Raw genomic sequence first — 12,632 nt, 5'->3', positions numbered from 1 at the left:
ACATGTGCAGAGGTGCACTCGTTATGAGTTACTAAATGGCCGGGATCCGACGGAATAAGCGCCGTCTTAAATCATAAAGTTATTATTTTTCGCATAAAAAAGTAAAACTAAATCCATGGCGCTACAGCTCTGAAGGGCCAAGTCCGAACAGCCGTCTGCTGGCCTCACGTTCACATACCGAAGCAGAGGTAGACGATCATCCAACCAGAAATGGAGGTATCGTGTGATTAGCACGATGATCCCCCCAGCCGTTATAGCTGGTTTGCTGAACCGGATTTTCGCTACCTATCGTAGCTCCCCAAGTGCATCACGATGCTGGATGGGCACCGGTCCCATACACTGGCCGAAATTTTACGAGAAAATTTCTTCCCCCATGAGGACTCGAACCAGCGCGCATTCCGTAACGCGATCCTAGGCAGGATGCCTTAGACCGCGACGCCACGGCTCGGGACTTATTTTTCGCATATCATATATTATTATGATGTACCGAAGTACATATGATATTGCCGTGCAGATATTCTGCGTCATCATATGATGAAAGATGGGTGGAACAGAGAAAAATTCTCTCCGGCACCGGGATTTGAACCGTCGAATCCCGGCCGCTTAGTCACTCATAACGAGTGCACCTCTGCACAAGTGTGGACATTGTGCCACTGTCATACATCTATGACGCAGTGCGTGAGGGTAGGCCACTAGAGGGAACCCAAAGGGTAGTACTTAAACTGAGAGGATTCGATCCGACATCGGGATGGGAATCCGGTCTGGCTTAGTGGATAGAGCGTCAGCACGGAGAGCTGAAAATCAGAGTTCAAATCCCGGTGCCGGAGAGAATTTTTTCTCTGTTCCACTCATCTTTCATCATATGATGACGCAGAATTTATGCATGGAAATATCATATGTACTTCGGTACATCATAATAATATATTAATATCAGTAGTTTTCATTACTAGGTACTCGTTTGATATATACCAACACATATTTTTATAGAAATAGGTCAAAGGTTATCGATCAATCCAAGAGTATTGGATGTCGAAAGTCAAACACAATATTTATTACAACAATTCAACACGTTAATTTTGATGTGCAAGGGATTTGTCACATTAAATTTATTGCCTGAATGTCAATGTGCCGTTAATTCATTTTCTAACAGCGTAAACACTCAATATTTTGTATTATTCCAGTTTCTGGAATGAAGGTGTTACCACTACACACATTTCGTCAGAATAGAAAACTAGGATTTATTACTATCATGTTTAATGGAGAATTTCACTCTATTAAGTCGCAGTAGCTGTGGCAGCAGCAGCAGCAGCAGTAGTGGAAGTAGTAGTGGTAGTGGTAGTCGCAGGGTTTAAGCCGCATTTGTCGCATTTTGCTACTCGACTTCTAAACATGCAACAAACTTTGAATGTAAATGTGCAAAAATGCGACAACCACATTTGACTTCAGAAACGAAGATGGTAATGGAGAAAATGAAATCAGAATTATGTTTGAAATAATCTGAATTTAAATGAAATGCTAATGGCATGGGCAATGTTCAAAAAGATATTGAGCAATAAATGTTCAGGAATGGATTTCAAAGAGTTGGTGCAATTCATGTAAGTTAAGCGAACAATTTCTTCTAATTTATTTATATAATTCCATCGTATACTGTAAATTGTAAGCAAGGTTTTAGATGCGTGAATGTTGTAAAAATTGGAATTAGAACCTGCTTTTCAGTAAAAATAAATTAGCACTCTGCTAACAATAAATCTTGAAGGGCCTACTGTTAAAGAATTTCATTGTTTAGAGTGTTCATAAAATAATGTATTTTAATGTGATATAAATTCAGCGGTAATTGATTCTAAACATAACTATGTCTAATGATTTACTTAAATAAGCATATCTAGAGTGTGATAAGATGGATTGAAAATAATAAAATTCCAAGTAACAAATTAGATAATTTTTTCTGCATATTTTATTAACTTTATCTTTCTGCACAATTATTTATAATATTGCAGAATATAATTTTCAATTTATGCATTTTGCGGCAATTATTTATTTTCTAGCTTAAACTCTGGGTAATGGTAGTGATAGTAGCGGTGGTAATGGTAGTGATGGTGGTGGTGGTGGTGGTGGTGGTGGTGGTGGTGGTGGTGGTGGTGGTGGTGGTGGTGGTGGTGGTGGTAGTAGTAGTAGTAGTAGTAGTAGTAGTAGTAGTAGTAGTAGTAGTAGTAGTAATAATTAGTATTGTTAAATCAAGACTACGCTTGTATATATTGCATGTATTGTATGTGTGATTACAGAAAGATGGACGTAAGTTCTTCTGCATGTAAATCATTCGGGTAGGCCCTTCAAACTATAAGAAATTAATTAAATTCCATATCTTCTTGCAAGAACTAATACAAAGAGCTCTATTATTTCACTTTAGCATTTTGAACGCATTCATGTATTCATTAATTCATCTTACAACCCATCAGTCATTCATAGTGATCTTCCGAATGTCAGATCTTTCACTGCAAACCCAGCATTCTTCAAACTTTCCTATTTCTCATATTCCTCTTAGTCCCCTCATACGATCCATGTATCTTAATGTTATCTACATGTGATCTCTTCTTCTGCCCCGAATATTTTATGTCAGAGCTTTGGTCCTTTGTTAATAACATTAATAATTACTACATCCGTTCACCGCGCAATAATTACTAGTGCTGATGAAAACGCCGTTGTATAACAGAACGAAACATCCAAGTATTAAGGCAAAATAATAATAATAATAATAATAATAATAATAATAATAATAATAATAATAATAATAATAATAATAGCGACACCTTAAAACACATAACTCCTGACTTGACATAAAATATAATTTTTACATGTAGTACCTATGCCTCTCTATGAGGTCGGACTCATGTTTGTAATCAAGGTGAATTCATGCGCCTTAGCTGCCGCGTCGATGCATGCACAGTCCTCCACCTTTACTATAATCCCGTCACGGACCAGGACATCATGGCAGACGTGGTTCCGTGATTCGCCTACAGGTGTCATCTGTCTGGGGATCTGTACAAATCCCAGCACCTGTTGGGACTTCTGCAGTGGACTACGGTAGAACGGAGAGTGTAACTCCCTTGAAGAGATGGCACCTTGGTGAGTCACGGCATCTGCGGTGCCGCGAACTTCGTGTCAAAGGATGCAGCAGAGAGTAAGCACGGGAATTGCGAACAGATGCCATGGATCTGAGGATGCGGAATTTTAACAGGATCCGGAGGGGCGTTTCTACGAGTACGCGCCGGACTTAGAACTGAATGCCATGGCCGAATCGATAATATGGCACAGAGTAGTGAATCATGTGCTAACTCCAATAATCATTTCAATGTAAGGAGATTGCACAACAGGCTAAGGATAAGGATTGCCCTCAGGCTCTTCTCCGAAGAAAGTTACTAAATAAATACATACTTACTTACTTAATGGCTTTTAAGGAACCCGGAGATTCATTGCCGCCCTCACATAAGCCCGCCATTTGTCCCTGTCCTGAGCAAGATTAATCCAGTCTCTATCATCATATCCCAAGTCGTGCCAGAGAATCAGTCCCATTCCGAGGCTTATTTTGAGGTTTCGTAACAAGCTGTTTTTTTTTACGGTGGTGGGTTGTTAGCCCTTCGCCCAACCCCCAAGCTGGAGGACCACCCCTCGGCTGTCCGCGACTGCTTATTCAATATATTCATAGCTACCCTCCATATCTGGAGGCTGTCTCCTCGATCCGCAACCTGATGACGCGCCATGCCGTTGTGATAGGGACCCACAGTACATGGCTAAATAAATACATAATTAAATAAATAGATAAATAAATATTTGTTTAGTTTAGTCAACTGTCCGAAGACAGGTTTGAACCTCACACGTGAAAACAAATATTACAATAATCAGATTTATGTATAAAAACAATAATTATTGTTCTTCCTCAGAGACATATCGTAAAGTGATGTATTGCTGATAATAGACGTACATATAAGAAATAAGTAAATAAGTAAATAAATATATAGATATATAATAAAAATAGCCGCAGTCGGTTAAGGCGCTTGTCTGCCGGTCTGAAGTTGCGTGCGGGCGCGGGTTCGATACCTGGTTGGGTTTTTTCCGACGTTTTCCCCAACAGTAATGTGAATGCAAGGTAATCTATGGCGAATCCTTGGCCTCATCTCGCCAAATACCATCTCGCTATCACCAATCTCATCGACGCTTCATAACCTAGTAGTTGATACAGCGTCGTTAAATAACCAACTAAAAAAAATAAAAAATAAGTAAATCAATAAAGCCAATTATTAATGCATTCATTAAAGTAAATTAAGCAGACGAGATACCATTCATCAATCTGACATTTAATTAATGATTCAGTTATTTTAGTTATTCAATTATGTACCGTAATAAAATCATTCTTTAATCTAAAAAATTTCATTCATTCAATTAAGCAATGAAACAATCGTTCATACATTTATCTAATCACTTACTCATTAATTCATTACAATTCCCTTCATTTATTTCATCTTCAATACAAAGAGATTATTGCAGAACAGAAGAGAGGAATGTAGACTAAGTGAATCGCACTTTGCAGGAGAGGATAAAAGGAGGCGACCAACTGGCCGTGTGTGGCATAATAGCATAACAACTGTTATCGACCTGCGCTGACCTGACAGGCATATTATCGCCGCGGTTGTCAGTGGGAACAATGAAGCTACACGCAGAGGAAACATTGATGGGCGTGCGGATAAATAGCGGACTCGCTGAGCCGTGAATATCTCCTGATTTAAAATGCGATGGAGATGGCAACGGAGTGGGGGGAGCTGCTTGTTTCATGTTCTGCTGCTGCATTTCACAAATTATGATTTGCATTTTAGATTGGCTATAATCGAGTGAATTTTCGCTTTTAATATTTCAGAATTCATGATAATATTCCTGCCAATACAGTATATAGTACGATATTATTTACGTAATATATGTTCATTTAGCGATGATTTTTAGCTCACTTCACTAGATTCTGAGATAAATTTCTTTATTTACTATTTCTTCCTCTCATAATATATATTTTTTTACTTGGTTACTTAACGATGCTGTATCAACTACGAGATTATTTAGCGTCGATGGAATTGGTGATAGCGAGATGATATTTGGAGAGATAAGGCCTAGAATTCGCCATAGATTACCTGAAATTTGCTTTATGGTTAGGGAAAACCTCGGAAAAAGCTCGATCAGGTAATCAGCCCAAGCGGGAATGGAACCCGCGCCCGTGCGCAACTCCGCATTGGCAGGCAAGCGCCTTAGCCGACTGAGTTACGCGGTTGGCTGATAATAAACTTGAGGAGATCATACTTATGACGTAAAAATCAATTTTGAGATTTTCACTTTGTGTACAACGACTTTTTTTAACTGTCACAGGGAGTTTGTTATGAATTCTTATCCTTGTATATGAGAGAAATTAAATTTTATAGTCGGCATGCCTTAAAAATATGTTCACACCAAAGTGATTAATTATTATCATTTAATTATATCTTCGATCTAAAATATTTTAATATGTGACACTTAACCTTTCTTTGTACAGTTTTTTTCCTTTCAAACTTTTACATACCACCGTATATACAAATATTCTTAAATTTGGCTATAGTATACACAACTGAGAAACAAAAGAATTTGTTAAAAGCCGAAATTTTACGTAGACTTCCAGAACTCAAGTAAGTTAAAAGTATACTCATTCTTGTTATGTATGTATTTACTGACACTACAATTGGATATATACACCTGGTGGCAGTGATATATAATGTAGCTACAATAACATTACAATAATTAAAGTAATAAAATTACAGTACAATAATTACAGCAATAAAGAAATAAAATAAACGTAAATTTGTTTCTAACTATAAATAAATGCAATAAACGTAGCTCTACAAATAAAAACTGTGCCATAATAACGCTACTATAAGCAAAAGTAAACCCAACTTATAATTACTTCTATTAGACCCAACTATTATCAACTTAAATAATTACAAGTCACCTTAATTAATTACATATCAACTAAATTAATTACATGACAAAACTTAGATAATTACACTGCACCTACAATTAAATTTTCAGTCTAATCTTCTGAACCTTTCCTTAAATGTATTGATTTTAAGAGGACCACCCTGAAAGATTGCCGCAGGTAAGCTGTTCCAATCTACTATTGTGCGGTTAAAAAAAGGGAAATTTTGCCACGCTCGTTCTTTGTTTTCTGCATTTGAACTTCCTGTGTGATCAGCCCTGCCTAAGTATGATGATGTCACTAATCTAGCACTGATGTCGGTTCATGGTTTGTGTCCCATTTATGCCATAAACAATGCCCTCAGTCTATTCTGATGTATAAATTTCTACAAAATTTAATGGAATCATGAATTTTTTATAATAATTATTAATGGGAAATAAAGAATTTCGACGTAACTAACCATGAAAACACTTTAACAGTGAAATAATTGAAAGATTCTTTTATGAACAGCTACAAGCAAAAAAATAAAGTTCCTCACATATTTCTTCAGATATTTTATTCATACTCATATAGACCCTACATATTAAAAAATATTTTTCACATAGTATGTAATAGTGACTAATGGGAAAATGTCTATCTAAGCGTTCTAAACGGTAGACGAATTCTCGCTCCTTAAAATATTCCTAAATTATTATAACGTAATAAATGTAATATCAAAATATAAGCACAATTTTTTCCTCAGCTACAAGTCCCTTTATTCATATATTATAGAGAAATTGGGAAGGTACGATAAAAATAATGGTGGATAGTCATCGGCGTAGCTCAGTTGGCTAAGGCGTTTGCCTGCCGGTACGTAGTTGCGCTCGGGTGTGGGTTCGATTTCAGCTTGGGTTGATCTCCTGGTTGGGTTTTTCCGAGATTTTTCGCAACTGTAAGGCGAATGGCAGGTAATCTATGGCGAATCCTCAACCTCATCTCGCCAAATACCATCTCGTTCTCACCAATTCCATCAACGCTAAATAACCCAGTAGTTTATACAGCGTCGTTAAATAACCAAGTAAAAAAATTGTAGAGCATTGTTGTTGAAAATATCGATGGGTATAAAACTGGAAAATGAAGAACCGTTGGACGCGTATAGAAAGATGTAGTGACTATTTTTAACCGGGAGTGTAAAAAATATCATCGGATCTTCTGAACAAGAAGAAGAAGAAGAAGAAGAAGAAGAAGAAGAAGAAGAAAATGGTTATGATTGCAGCACAAATTCTTTTCACCCATATTTTCTATAAATGATCGCTTCTTGTACGTTTTGCATGCAGGACTCTCTTTTACGCCCTTTTCGTGTTTAAATATAAACACACGTTCAGGCTCAGATGAACCATGTTAACAGGTGACAGGTTGTTGAGTATAATCGTGCTTAGAGTATGATACATGTTAGAACTACAATTCTTTATTTATGATATTTGTGTGAAAAGTGAGTCACTGGAGAAAACAAGCAGAATATTTCACTGCAGTTTTCCTGATAACGTCATTCCCAACAGGTTCACTGTAAACAGAAATGTAATTATAGTAAAACGTATCGGGGCTGTTTCAGACAAAAAACGAAAACAGTAAATGTTGGCAGACGAGAAGTTGGATAAAACTGAAAATCAAGCTTCAGTGGGGAAATTAAAATGTATTCGTATACATACCACATTTACAAGAACTAACTGTTAATTAGCTATTGTAGCACAGAAATTTCTCTTAGGATTTCTAAGAATTTTTTCGAGTAAATTCGAAAATTCTACGGCGGTAGTCAATTACGTACATCCTGATGCAGGCAAAAAACATTTCTGAGACACTCACGAAATAGGTTAGTAAAGTTATTAATGCACTGATAAAAATCAGTTAAATGAGGCGTTTAGTTGCAAAATCAGATACATCACTAAAACATAATTTTTCAGTATGAAGGAAAAACATTTGAAAGGAACCAAGGATTTGCAATCTATACTATTTTTCACCATACAAATCCATGTGATGTATCTCGCTTTGGAGCATAACAGTGCTATAGCAGTTATAGAATCATATGAAGTTATGAAAACATTAACTTATTCCGAAAAAAGTGATGTATCTGATTTTGCAACTAGACGCCTCAACTGATCCTTTACCGAGAGCTGTACCGATTGTTTCATGTGATACGTGATCATTAGCAGCATTCAACCTGCTTGCAAGCTGTTACTCATCTTATTATAGTTCATTATAAAATTCTTTTTGAACTTTTACATCACGATACTCATGTTGCGTATTTAATTGATTATTGAAAGTAATCTATAAGGCTATGATTTTTTGTGCTAAAGAACTAAAAAATATTTATTTTTTATGCTAAAACTGTGAAAAATATATTCTAAAACTAAAAAGAAAATATTTTCTGGAAATGAAGACAAAAACATATATACGCCTGCGTGGTTGTATTTGTTTGTTTCTATACAAACTCAAATGTAACACCAGCAACAACTTCTACATAGGACAGACAGGCAGATCATTTCAAACACGTTACAAAGAACACATAACAGCCATAACAAAATTACAAAACACTTCCACATATGTAGAACACATCACAAATGCTAACCACACGTAGAGAGACAAACAAAGACATGAAAATTCTATACATCCAACCAAAAAGCCAGAAACTAAACACACTAGAACAATACGAAATATATAGACACAAGAACACATCCAAATAAAATTCTCAACACATAACTCAATTTCAGAAAGCACATACTCTTTGACTCCACATTACACTACACAAACACACCCCCACAGGAAATAAAACAAAAGGCGCCAAGACCAGCAACAACCAGTTCTGAAGAAGGCCAATAGCAGGCCGACATATGTTAACCAGGTACAGTAAAATTTAACACGAGCAAGACATATAATACATATTCCGAAGTGAAATAATTTCTTGCTTTTCTACAGGAAAGCATGCCATTAGTAACAATTTCACTTTATTTGTTTAGAGAGAAATACATAAAAAGTTGTCTGCCTGGCATCCAAAGTTACCATAAAACATCCAGAAAAAATTAAGAACAGAAAAATACCACTTTAAAGAAGGAAAAGTAATATTTCTAGGTAACAAGTTTTGAAAGATACCAATTACTTCAAATCAGTGACCGATTTTTGCCCCAAATAATTGAAAGTAAGAATTTTTTACATTTTAAATTATGATATATAAGCAGTGTATCTAGTGTACTTTGCTTAGTAATTTACATTTAGGTTTCATTATAGAGAGTGTTTTAATCTTTATTCAATGTGTGTAAATGTTTTGACGTCGCACACCTGTTGCAAATAGTGTCGTTTACTGCATCTGTAAATACCTGGGAACTCTCATTAACGTTATCACTACTTTCACTACTGCTAGTAGGCCACGTATTTAAAGTTAGTTGTTGCTAACACACACTATAAAATACCAATTACACTAAAAGGTATAGCTTTTCATTCACTTACAAACAAAAAGTAATTATTAATTACATCACCAAGCGCCATCAACGTGCATAGGAGACTTACAAAGATCGAATCTTTATGTGGCAGAACCTCACAGAAATTCACAGCGAAGCGGAGTTTAGGGTCAATTTACAGTGGACTGTAGTACAGTTTCTCGGTGAACTACTCGTTTTCGTGTCAGATTAGACGATGATGGAAGATCAGGAAGGCCGAAAACATCAATACGAACAAAGTCTGAAACTTGTGGTGGATGCTCTTCAAGAAGATTGTCGAGCGACGTGTGAAGAACTTTCAGAAGGTACGAGGATTTCACCAAATTCAGTATTCCGCATTTGACAAAGAATTTGAAGAAGAGAAAAATCTCTGCGCGATGGATCCCTCGCTGCTTGACTGCTGAACAGAAGCAGAAAGCCTGGACATTGCAAACTTACTGACAGGACCATCATGAAAACGAGTAGCCCAACGACAAACTGTATTATGGTCCACTATAAGTTCATCACAAACTCCACTCAGAGCTTTGTGGAAGTGTGGATTTCCGTGGCGGGGGGGGGGGGGGTTTGCCAGGTAAAGATTCGATTTTTGGTCTTTAATTATCACAATTCCCGAGGCCCGTGTAGGCTCCATTTCTAGCTCTCGTTACCTAAACACAGAGTATGTTATGGACGAAACGGACACACATGTTTCTTCTTCAATCCTTCAACTGCAACTGACGTAATTTTCATTGAAGTTGCGTCATCCACTTCACAGTTCTGCCAACCTGAATATTATTTATGAAATGACCTCGTATTATTAGAAGCTTGCTCACATGGCAAAACAGAAATTTACATTACAGCAAAGGATTTTCATGGTAGATATTTACATGAAAAAGAGTAATTGCGGAAAGGTAAAAAGTTGATTTGCAAGAAGATTTCCTAATGTTACCGTTCCACATAGCAATAGTAGGAAAATACCATTCCTAAATTTAAATCAAAACACTACTAAACATATAGAAGAATAACACGCAATCTAACGTCAACACAACCACTCCTAAATCTAAATACTTTACTAACACAATCAGAAGAATAACACGCAATCTAACGTCAACACAGCCACTCCTACAGAAAGACTGAACTGGACTGCCGAGCTTGCGGGAGGCGGTTTACCGCGTGTTGCATGGCCTTCGTGCCGGTCGTGCGTCGTCCGATCGACCTACATTATGTAAGCGAACGCTCTGTAGTATAAAAGCGAACATTTCGCTATGCCGCAATATGAAATTATAGCTAACTGGAGCCAAACAGCTGATGGCGCACACAGCAGCACACATTACTTGTTTGCAAACATAAATTAGGTACATAGGATTTTCAAATTTGATCCGGGTTTGTTTTTTTCTTGGATTAAAATGCTATTTACTCATAATTCTTGGTAGGCTTAGTCCATTATATAAGCTTTTATTTTTCCATTACTCTTCTTCTCGTTCCATCAACAAAGAGCAGGAGAAAACAAACATAAAAGTATAGGCCTACTCCGTGTATCTGTATCTCGAATGTTATTGAACAGCATGGAGTTCCTCTATGCGGAAGGAATCGGTGATGCTTAAATTTATAGAAGGTTTCTAGCACAGTTCCAGGAAATCTGTTGATCTCTTTCGGTAGATATTGAGTGTTTGAATAATCCCCCAGCCCCCGCTTATCGTTACGCTTCTGTTAGAGACCCGGATGTTTCTTTATTCCTTCTTCAAGGAACATCTTTGGTTGATTGTGCAACCACTTCCACAGTTCATTCATGACCATACAATAGTTGAAAATGGTTTGCCACGTAAGCTTGACTTCAGGAGAGAAATAGAGGTGGGATGTGAGAGCGTTTTTCCGTCACTGCTCTGAACTATGACACTTCCGGAAAAAAAAATCTGTGATAGATAACAGCGATTTTGACACAATGTGATTTTTGTGTTCGGATGATTATGGCTATTGCGAATATTATGACGTCCTGTCGTTTACAGATTCATTAAATATGATGCAAAGTAATACATACCACTTTCCTATGATAATATCATCATCAGTCGTAATGTAGAAGTTTCTTGTTGCTGATAGTCTGGGTTCTTCAAGTCTTCAATTCGTGGTAATTTTACAAAATTTAGGAATCTAACTGTTCTGTTCAAGGGAAATGTATATCGGCACAAAACCGAAATGAATACGAACATTACAATCAAAACGCATTGTGCAGCCCATAATGTACAACTCTTCGTTTTGAAACTCAAATCATTAATTACAACTGGTGACCAGTGATGTGTTCAGTTTTCTCTTTTACATATTCCATAACTTTCGATTATTAGAGATTTTATAAAAATAAATAATGAGTGTTAGATTGTTAAATTCTTCTAAATTAAAAGTATTCAGCAATATGGACTATATAAATTAGCAATATATTTAATCAAAATATTTCAATGTTTCACGTCTGGAGCCAACAGTTGTTTATGTTCACCGCTCTTTTGCGAATTGAATTCATATACCTATATTGGTATAGCTAAATCTAATTCCGTCCAGGAACTCTGCCTCTTACTTGTATGGCTGTAACGCAGGCTACAATGAAAAAAAAAAATAGAATATGTCTTGCTGTCTTTTGTCACGCATACTCAAGTCGATTTTATAAATAGTATGTCGTTTATATTTTTATTTCGAGAACCTTGATACTCAAATATCTACCTTCTGATTTGCACAGCATGAGCAATAGGACAAGCTATTATCGTTATTGTATCAATATTTTGTGTAATTAATAGTAAATATCAACTGGAGCCCATGTGTTCCGAGAATGGATAGTTACTCTGAAACTGTGACTGTTGGCGAACCAAAGTGTGATGCAACTGTATACAATTTGTTAGAAGAATCTGATGCTGACAGGTGACCATCCTGTCTCAGCCCTGACAGTGCCAGGTCTCATCCTAGGACGAATACATGATAAGTCTCAGGAACCGGAGTCCCAAATACCTTCTAAATCAGCATCAGAAACCCGTAATACCCCCAAGACTATCATCATCCCAGCTTGTTTTTACTATTGGAGATGATAGGTGAAATGAGGAAAGGTGGAGAGTTTTGGTAGAATGATAGCTGGAAACGGGAGTACCCTAAGAAAAACCATCTGCAACGTCTGCTTTGACCACCACGAATTCCATCACAACCTGGCCGGGGATCGA

Source organism: Periplaneta americana, chromosome 8, assembly GCF_040183065.1.
Source record: "Periplaneta americana isolate PAMFEO1 chromosome 8, P.americana_PAMFEO1_priV1, whole genome shotgun sequence".
NCBI classification, from domain to species: Eukaryota; Metazoa; Arthropoda; class Insecta; order Blattodea; family Blattidae; genus Periplaneta; species Periplaneta americana.
This window is presented reverse-complemented; position numbering follows the sequence as displayed.